Here is a 10,220-nt window from a genome sequence, read left to right on the forward strand (position 1 = left end):
CACCGCCAAAAATCAAGCAGCACCTACACCAAACGAACTTGTGTGGCACTGCAGCCTGAAGGATAGCATCATCACGAAAATGAAGGTGCCAAGCGAGGCGCTCACCACCTCCCAAAATGCCTCGCACTGCCACAGAACCTTGGAAACATTAAGTCAAATGCCTTCATGATGCAAATTGTTTCAATGCCTCAAAATTTAAAACATGTCCATCTATTAAACTAAAATACTGCAACTTCTATATAAGATTAAGAAATGAAGGTTGTTGATGTTGGTTTGTTTTTCTATAAACTTTGTCAAAGTTAGAGAATTTTGACTTACGACAACAAAAAATGTCCTATGTTTTGGAATGGATAGAGGAAGCAAAAGCAGTAACACAATTCCAGACCAAAGCTCAAACCATATAGACCAAACACAAGATTAACCTTATTGTAAGCCAACGCAATAGACACAACACCTCTCATGAGACCCGCCCACCAAACAATAACCTAAATGACCAATATCATGTAAGGAATATAACAACTGTTTCAAGAGAACATAAGAAGTTAAGATGTTGCTAAGTTAAAGACTTACCTGCTGCCTAAAAGATATCTTTCCATTTGGAGTTTTTTTGGTCAAATTTGATAGAAAGGATAGTGGGAAAACAAAAGCAGCTCTTGAAACCAGCACCAAGGCTAAAATGGTGCTGCTCAAAGCGATAGACTTTACCGGGCTGCACATGATAGAAAATACAGATCTAGAAGAAAGATCTTCTAGTTGAGCAATGAAGAGAGAGAAAGAGGGAGAGAGTATGCCTATAAGTTTGACCGACAATCTTCCACTTCTCTATATCCAATGCATCCATACCAACATAAAGAAACAGAAAAGTCTCGGAGATAAACGACAATGTTGCAAAGGCATGCCTGTGATCCATCCAATAGTACATTAACATAAGCATTACCAAAGAATGCATGATCAAAAGCAAATGTTCATACAGAAGGTATGAAGCTACTTACTTGGTTGTGACCCTTGAACTTTCTGTTACATTGTGCCAAGTATAGTGTGACATTACGACACCGCAGAAAAACACAGTGAGAATTCCACTCAAATCGAGCAACTTACAATAAAAAGGCAACCCGTTAATAACAATTTACAGCTATGTTTGCTTTTAAAAAATGTAAAATGCCTGCAGAGGTTAAAAGTACAGGGTGCTCACTTCAGCTAGCATGTAAGATAAATAAGCCATTAGCATCATAATGGAAACTTCACGATAGGTTGAATGCCTAGGGTGCATGTCAAATAAGAGGAATGTAAGATGTGGAAATACCATCAATTTTTCAATTAAAAAAATTGTGTTGTGTCAAGTACAAACCTGCCAAAGTACAACTTCTTAATGGTATAAGCACTAAGAAGTCCAGACTGCAGAAAAAAACACATGTCAGTAAACTTTAGCAAAGCTAGAAGCGGAAGAGCATATAACTTACAGCTACTCCAAGAATGGTGCTGGAGCCAAACAAATAAAGGAAACTGCTAATGAAGTTCAGTAATTTGGCACCGCTGATATTTCCAGGATCAAAGTTCTGGATTGCATTGAACAACACAACAGAAGTTGTGTCATTGACAACACCTTCACCAAACACGAGGCTGTACAAGAATGGTGTCTCATCTTGGCTTAACACCTACAAGGTGCAAACCGAGTCTATGGCCGAGAATGTTGCCCCAAGTGCTGAAATTTAAGATGTACAAGAGTCAGAAAGAAAGAACTGTATATGGGCAACATAAGTGTTTATGCTTTGGGTGATGAACTTACCAAGATAGTCTCCCAGTTCAAGTGCGCCGATATTAAGCCTTGATATTAGTCCTAGAGCGCCTATTGAGATCAAATGTGAGTTAGGCAGGCAGAAATCCAGAAGCATATAATCATGTTAAAAGTGAAATTTGGGACTGAACCTACCAAGGGATATTACAGTAAAAGAGATCAAGGTGCCAACTGCACCAAACAGTGTAATAGTAATGAAGTTTCGAAAGAACTGTTTCTTCTTCACTTGGAACCTAGCTTATTGGGGAAGGAAAAAAAAAGAATTGTGAGTGGGTTATACACAAAGGTTCTTAGTGCCAGATATTCAGCATAATCATACATGACAACATATCAGCTACACTCCTAACGCCAAAGACTTGGTGGAATAATTGCAGATTTATATTTAATAGCACAACATAGTTGCTTTGCTACTGAAGTGTTCAGAAGTTGGAATCCTTTTTGGACTTTAGCTCAGAAAGCTCCAAAGAGAAAACCTATAGAAATAGGTTCTAAAACAATAACCAAATACGTGCAATGCTCCTATGTTAATTTCTTTCCAACATAAACTGCACGATCACTGTCGTTCAATTAAGGATGCTCCTGCCTCCTGCATCAATTAGAAAGAAAAGGAGGAATTTTCTGAGCACACAGGCAGGGTAGCAACAACTCTCTTGATATAAATACTGCTTTTAATAGTTAGAGTCTTCTTGCTTTTTTCGTTGTGTTTATTATTATGTGCAGGAAAAACTGATATAAATACTAACAAAAAATAAAATAATAACACCATAACGCTAGAACATAGCATCAATACATGAATCCCATTCCCTGCATTGAATATGATCGGTGGCAGCAGGTAAATAAATAAGAGTCCTCACTGAACACCAGCACACGCGAATGCTTCTCGCTCGATGCGAACAGGATGACTGCTCTAGTTCCCAGCCCCTGCAATCCCCAACATACAGCATTGCAACATCAAGGTCCCGTAGCCTCGATTAAGAATAGAAGCATGAGCACAGCAGGGCAAAAGCGAAAAAGAAAAGGAGGCAGTTGGACTCACGATGAAGAGCGTGGTGATGGACTCGTTCATCCAGCGGTTCTCCTCGAGGAGGTGCCCGACGATGATGCATACACACATGAGTGCCACAAACAGCCCCGCCGTCGCGATGGATGCGTAGTCCGCCGGTGGGTCGCCCAGTGCCATCGCAGCCCCCAGCCCCATCGTCGCCTCACAGCCAGGGGCCGCGTCCACCCCGCCGGGAGGGCCGCGTGCCTCGCTCGCGCCGTCGGGTGGGGGCCGCGGCGCGCCCGCTCGCGTCAGGGGGCCGGTGGGGCAGCGCGCCGCCATCGGGGCTGAGGCCGGGGGCCGCGTTCGCGCAGGGGCCGCCCTCTCTGGTGCCATGCAAGGCCGACATCCTCCCCATTGCTCCAGGCGCTGTGGTCTTGGTTAGCAGGCATGGCGTGCAGAGCGCGTCGAGGGGAGGGGGCGCTGTGGCCGCGGGCATCGCAGGGATGGGGGCGGGGGCAGGGGCAGGGGCAGGCATCGACGCACGGGGTGGTTGACGGGGGCGAGGGCACGATGCACAGCGAGTGGGAGCGGTCGCCGATGGAAGGGCGCGAGGGGAGAATGTCGGGGGCAGGGCATGCGCACGGGCGCGGGCTGATGATGGCGGGGCGGCGATGGATAGTGCGATGATGGTGGGGCGGATGGAGGGTTCCTGGGATTGCGCGACCAAGAGCGGGGCAAGGGGAGGATGTCGGAGGCAGGGGCAGGGCAGAACCGTGCGCCACACCACTGTGGACGCCTACGGTATCTTCTTAAGAATAGTAGAGATTACATCTGATGTTGTATTTGGTAAAAAAATATTTTTTTTTCAGAGTTTAGAGCCAACAACTAAACTGCCATCATCTCTTCACCAACAGATGCACAAGACTCCTAGATGTATTGTATGGGGGACAAGGATAGTCTCACAGAAAAAGGGTTGCTAATGATATCATGTTGTTGTAGAAGTAAATCACCATACAATATGAACTATGAAGTGAGTGATTGCACCAAAAGGGTTTTGCATGACATCCTACCATAAATTGTGAGAACACAAAACCATAAGGGGAGCTGCTCCTCTTAAGCGGCTGACGATCGATCTATTGTATTGCAGATGGTCCTTAAACCAACAAAATATATATACACTGCCGCTTGGTGTATGCAAATAGCTAACTGGGCAGTCAGCCAAGCGCGTGCACTGTAGCATGATTTAGAAATATAGTGTTTCAAACATAAGAATGTTTATTTTGTTACCGAAAGAATGATATTTAGATCCCCTCCCCCAACAAAAGTCCATGTCCATTGTAACATGCCCATTCTTAAAATTGTGAATTCAAATGCATGAACACAGAATAGCATGTCATGCCCAAATTACATGTGATGGCTGGACAACAATAATTACCAGTGAAACACATCAACAAGATGGCTGGCAATGTTCCAAGCACTGAAACAAAGCATGACCACATGCTCAAAGATCACAAGATAATATGTCACTACCCCACCACAGTACCACACGTAAGTGACTATTTTACCAATGTGTTACCCTCCCTAGAGGATCACCCCATCTTTGTACAAACTTGAAGTGCCACAATACCACCTTACATGCGGTTCGGGCCCTCAACATCTGGTTACACAGACATCCCCATTGATCAAACCACAAAATGCTCATGAAGGAAACTCATGAGATGCCCATGTGATGGGTAATAAAACTTAAATATAATGGAAGACATGATTTTTGTTTCTCAAACATGGAGAGTTTTGCAACATTATATTAATAAGAAAAAAGGAAAGATAAAGGCTAACAAATCATTCACACAATAAGCATAAACAACTATAGAAAGCTGAAACGCATCCAAACCTTAAACTGCGCGCGTAGACATCCACCATCTGTTTTGCAATTTTAGGTCAATCTCCCTTGTTTGCAAGAAGAATCTGGTAAGAAAATTACTTGTAGAGATGTCACAAATTAGAAGGTAAAAATCATAATGTAAATCATATTTCTAATGATTAGAAGCCAGTTTGGTAGATAATTCAGTAAAATTCAATATTAATGAAGATGTTGTCTATGGAATTTCTGAAACAATAATGGCACATAATGTGCTTTTAATAATTACATATTGCCTGGTACTTGGCCCTAAGCCCAACATGTGGTCTGAAGAGAAAAGAATCTACCTCATCTATCACGACCATCTGCAAATTGAAATAGTTCAATGAGATCAAAAGGAATATAAATTTTATGTACAACTTTGCATGCAAAATATAACATAATTAGCAAGAGCCTGAGCACGGGTGACCTGAAACCCAAGCTTGAATCCACCAAACCCCTGCCCACTCATCATAAATTACCCACTAAAAACTAAAATTTAGCACCCCGCTGAGCACCGGAGGCCAAAACACTGCGAGATCGAGCAGCACTGAGCTCCCAATTTCCCCAACCGCGCAGATCCCCCGAAGAAAAAGCCCGCACTATTCTCCTCCTAAAAAATCCCTAAACCGAATCACGTCATATGTTCTCCAAAAGAGTACCCTTCTCCTCTTAGTAATTTCAGCATTCCCTGTCTTATTTGTACGTGATTTTGAAAAATCTAGTTTCAGATCTTCTCTGAATTTCAGAACGGAAGCACCCCACAGATGATCGATTTCAGTAATGGTTCGACACTTAGGTGACTCTATCATATTCATAAGGTGAATTATCTCCAAATATGTTTCACTAAGGGTTGCACCATAAATAGACAAAAGCAAGAATAGGCTATGCATTCAACTGTAGCTTCAAGTAAACATAAGTAATGAAATCTTACTGCAGGATAGGCTGAATCTTCATGATATCAGCTGGGGCAATCCCATCTATTTCATCACCATATTCTGCCAAACCTGACACAACTAATGCTTCACACTTCCTTGATAAGTTCTGGTTGATATGACCACTGTCATAAGAGTATGAACTGAGTCATAAAGGTGACAATAAAAAGTGAACTGTCACACACAATACCTACAGTAATTCATCAGTGCCGAACAGTTCACAGAGAAAGTTAGCTACAAGCCAGTATGTCCCGTAGCAGAAACGACAAGATTTGATTCATACATCCAGGCAAACAATCTTTAGCACCTACGGTAGCAGGACACAAGTGTTCGGGAGCTCGGTGGGAAGGGGATCAAATCAACCTTTTTCTGGAAGTCGACGGACTGGGTGTCGGCCCTGTACTTTCCCACGGCGACCTCCTCGAAGGCCGGCTTGAGCTTCAGCGAGGAGTCGACGAAGACGCCGTCGGCGAAGGCGACGCGCGGGCTGCTGGCGCCGGAGCCGTCGGCGAGCACGAGCTGCACCACCTGCTCGGCGAGCGCGTGCAGGCCGTCGGCCCCGGCGGGTGCGGCGGCGAGCTGGTCGCGCGTGGTAGAGGCTTCTGCGGTGGCGGCGACGGAGGAGAAGGGGAGCGAGCAGTGTCCGCGGGCGCGGTGTCTGTGTGCTGGGGCTCGGGTTCCGAGGAACCCTAGCTGCCGCGCGATGGCGTCTTACAGGTCGTACGCACCGCCGCCTCCGCAGGGCGGCTACCCGTCGCAGATGAATCCGTACACGCCGCCGCCGCAGGCGCCCTACAACAGGATGCCGGTGCCGCCCTACCACGCTGGGCCCCCGCCCCTGCCGCCACCCGGTCCACCGCCACCTCACCAACCGCAGTTCAATTTCGGTCCTGGGCCTCCGCAGCAGCACCCGCGACGGCTTCGGGGCTGGTGGGCAGGATCGAGGAGTGGGACTGTTGTGTGGGATCGGACGGTTTAGATCAGACGGTTGAGATTGTCTAACGGCAGAACGCAAGGAGGCAGGCTACCCTTGCGTTCTTAATAAGTAGTATAGATATAGATATATCTTGTGCCACACTTGCTAAGGTTATGCGTTCAGTTTTTTCACCAAATGTTTGTATGTCTAAAAGAATCTTACCACACTTTTATAAGTTATTGATGAGTGGATCCAACATAATAAGAGTTTTTTTGCCATAACTGTGTCTACCAACCAAACATACGTTTAAGCTAATTAAATCTGCCTAACCTTAGGGCGTGTTTGGAAGTAAAGTATTTCAAAACCATGGTTTTGGAATACTACGCTTTTAAGATGTCATGACACAATCGTAGTATTTTTTTACGTCACACTTAGCAATACATGTTTGGAGACAAAGCATCTCAAACCATGGTTTTGAGTATACATATGCAAGTATAATCATAGTCAAAAAAACTTTGGGTTGAAGTGGAGTTTCAAATACTCCAAAAATAACATGACATCTACAAAACTATGGTATTCAAAACAGAATTTTGTACCATGTAGCTAAACACCTTTTGGCAAAAAAACTATGGTATTCTCCAATACCATGGTTTTACCGCAAAACTTTAAAAATACTTTGCTTCAAAACACTCCCTTATAGGTTGAGGTGGTAATGGATCATGATTCAAATATTTCTCCACGGTTCGTTTGAGCCATTAATTAATTTTAGTTCAAAAATAAATAGAAATGGAGCCCGATCTAAAATGATCTAATTTTTTAAACTATAATATAAAATTTAGAACCTAATACCATCCCTATATGTGACACCTGTGACAAATTAGTCATCATATCAAACATGTCCGTTATCTTCTTGCTGACTCAATGTGGGTAGCTAGGGTGGAATAGCGTAGATAGAAAATTGACAGATTTTATGTGACAGTCCCTCCGTATCAATTCATAATTTATTTGATTTTTTATCAAGTTCGATCAGTTTATCTTATTTAAAATCTTTAGAAAAAATAAATATATTATATGCAGTAAAAATCAATAATAAATATTTCTTATTAATAATAAAAACAATCAATTTGGAATAAAAAATTCAACCGAATTACTTCTTGTTAAAAGCCGCTAGGAATTGGCAGTCTGTCCGTGCTTCACAGGGCTTTGTCCATTCCGGCACTGACGCGTGTCGATGTATGCCCATCCTCGGACCCGAATTTTTTCTTCAATTTGACAGAACCCGTTCGCGTCCACGTCCACTTCTCCCTCTCCAGTCCACTGCACTTCACGAGCTACAGGACGGCTCCCTCACATATTCCCCACGCCGCCGCCTCTCGATGGAGCCAGGCTCGCCGCCGCTCCGCAGCAAGGTGTCAGCACCCATCGTGGTCAACTCTATCTTCGTCTCCCCATGCTCGCCAGATCCCCCTCTGTCTCCCGTACATCACCATAGTCGGGCCCACTCGCCTCCTCCGTCGACCTCATCTGCTGGCTCCCTTCCTCCTCGCTGTCGCCGTCGTCAGCCACGGCCCCACTTCCGGCCCCTTCATCTCTCACGTCCTCCTCCTCCCCTTCTCCGACCCTGTCTTCCGGCTCGCCTCCGTCCCGCTCCCGTTCGTGAGCCAGAGGGCAGCTTATGTGTTATTTCAGGCAGTGTAAATTTGCCAGTTCCTATGCGGGAAAAGAATTTTTGCACTGATATCCCCTAGGCTAAATTGTGTGAGACCAAGAGATTGATGTCTCTGTACAAAAGTGTGGTTGATTGGGATGGTTTGGCTGCATTAGAAGCCTTCAATGATGCAAAGGCGCACTTTTACACTATATATCATGGTCAACATTATGATATCCCTTTGCCTGACCCAGACATGTTTATTGATATAATCAACCCAGATGAGTATAGAGATGGCAACGGGTACAAACCCGCCGGGTTTCGCTATCCCAAACCCGTACCCGTGAAAAATATTTACACCCGTTAAAAAACCCGTACCCATGACGGGTTTGAAATTTTGCCCAAACCCGTACCCATCGGGTTTGCGGGTACCCACGGGTTACCCGCGGGTTTTTATCTCCAATATGCTTATTCTTTTTATAATCAATAAGTATTGTAATGATTAATGAGATCATGGTCCAAAATTTATGTAATGAACAACGAGTTCTTGATTTGGTATAAAAATATTAGTAGAGAGAATTAAATACAAATAATAAGTTGTATAATCAAGTTACCTTGCACTAAGTTATACATCCACCACATATATAACGCTAGTAATAACTATAATAGCAAGCAAGCAACACTATCATCAACTACTTATACATTCACAATTTGATAAAAATTAGGAAGTAAATAGATAGATAACAAGTTTGTTGTTCATTTATAAAATAAGATTACAATATGTACTAGGTTTGGTCGGGTTTAAAAAACCCATGGGTTCACGGGTTTGGGTACTATAGGAACAAACCCGTACCCATGAACCCGTCGGGTATACATTTATGCCCATTAACAAACCCATGAGTATGAAAATTGACCCAAACCCGTACCCTAATGGGGTAAAAACCCATCGGGTTTCGGGTTTCGGGTACCCATTGCCATCTCTAGATGAGTATGTTGATCCTGAATTGGTGGCTGATCTGGAGAAGTCACGTCGTCGCGTTCCCAGAAAAGATGATGGTGTTCCTGATGTCTGGGACTCTTTTATTTTCTCTGACAAGCCAGTTCCAGTTACAGGATGGGGTGACACGGAGACCAGCTTCAATGATGGCCAGCAGGTCTCTGTAAATTGGGACAATCAACTAAAACACTCAGTTGAAGCAAATCATAAACATATGTCGGCAAATTAGGATTATTTAGTCAAGCGACCTGCTCAAACAACTGGTCAGCAAAACTCAGGGAAACAGCAGGATCAAACCAGCAGCCAGGAGGAGCAGACGAATTCTTGCATTAGCCTCTCAATTATGAGGGATGGTTCCCAGGATGCTTGGAAGCATGATTACGGCTGGGATCCTGCAGCTATTCAGATCGATCTATGGGACAACCATCAAGGTAGCTATGAGGTGCCTGATGGCTAGGGCGTGCCATATGGACACTGGACTCACTGGAGAAGGCGGAACAACGACTCGGGTAGAAGAAACACCAGGAATAGTGGAGGCCCCATCAGCTCAAAACCAATGAAATCAAAGCACCAAATGGATGAACACAACGTTGCAATCAATGGTTGGAGGAACTGCCGAGTAAGGAATGGTGTGTATTATTACTGATATGTGCATCAAGTGTCATCTTTGGTTTTAGTTTTGAGGGCAAAAGAATTTACAACCTGCATGGAGTAGGATGGATAACATATTTATGTCGTAATAACAATAAATCAAAGGGACATGACAATGAAGATCAGGTAAAGAACCTCAGATAGATTAATGCCTCTTTTCCTTCTCTTGATGTGCTCTCCTTTGGGATTAATATCAGTGGCCAGTCGATATTGTGGTCACCTGAGAGCTCCTGTGGGGACTAGTGCTTAGATCAAAGCTTTTTAGACATAAGGAACGAACTGTCTAGATGGTTTAAAACAAGTATTCCAATGACATAGTCTATATTTGCGGTTTGGTTGAAAATTATCCAAGTTTTGTTAATTTGTTGTTTCCTTCAATCCTTGTGAGCAACTGAG

General features: G+C 43.9%; 2 pseudogenes across 1 annotated transcript; one reads left to right on the plus strand and one right to left on the minus strand.

Annotated features, from left to right (window-relative positions):
- Positions 1-397: 397 nt before the first annotated feature.
- On the minus strand, positions 398-3,331 carry LOC103641975 (sodium/hydrogen exchange pseudogene; annotated as a pseudogene). The gene is made up of 10 exons (NR_161234.1): positions 2,832-3,331; positions 2,650-2,716; positions 1,931-2,028; positions 1,787-1,846; positions 1,461-1,702; positions 1,349-1,395; positions 1,193-1,259; positions 993-1,093; positions 571-709; positions 398-485 (listed from the first exon to the last, which is right to left on the minus strand). The product of NR_161234.1 is annotated as a sodium/hydrogen exchange pseudogene (transcript).
- Positions 6,232-9,817, plus strand: LOC103642889 (uncharacterized; annotated as a pseudogene).

Source organism: Zea mays, chromosome 10 (genome assembly GCF_902167145.1).
Source record: "Zea mays cultivar B73 chromosome 10, Zm-B73-REFERENCE-NAM-5.0, whole genome shotgun sequence".
Taxonomy (NCBI): domain Eukaryota; kingdom Viridiplantae; phylum Streptophyta; class Magnoliopsida; order Poales; family Poaceae; genus Zea; species Zea mays.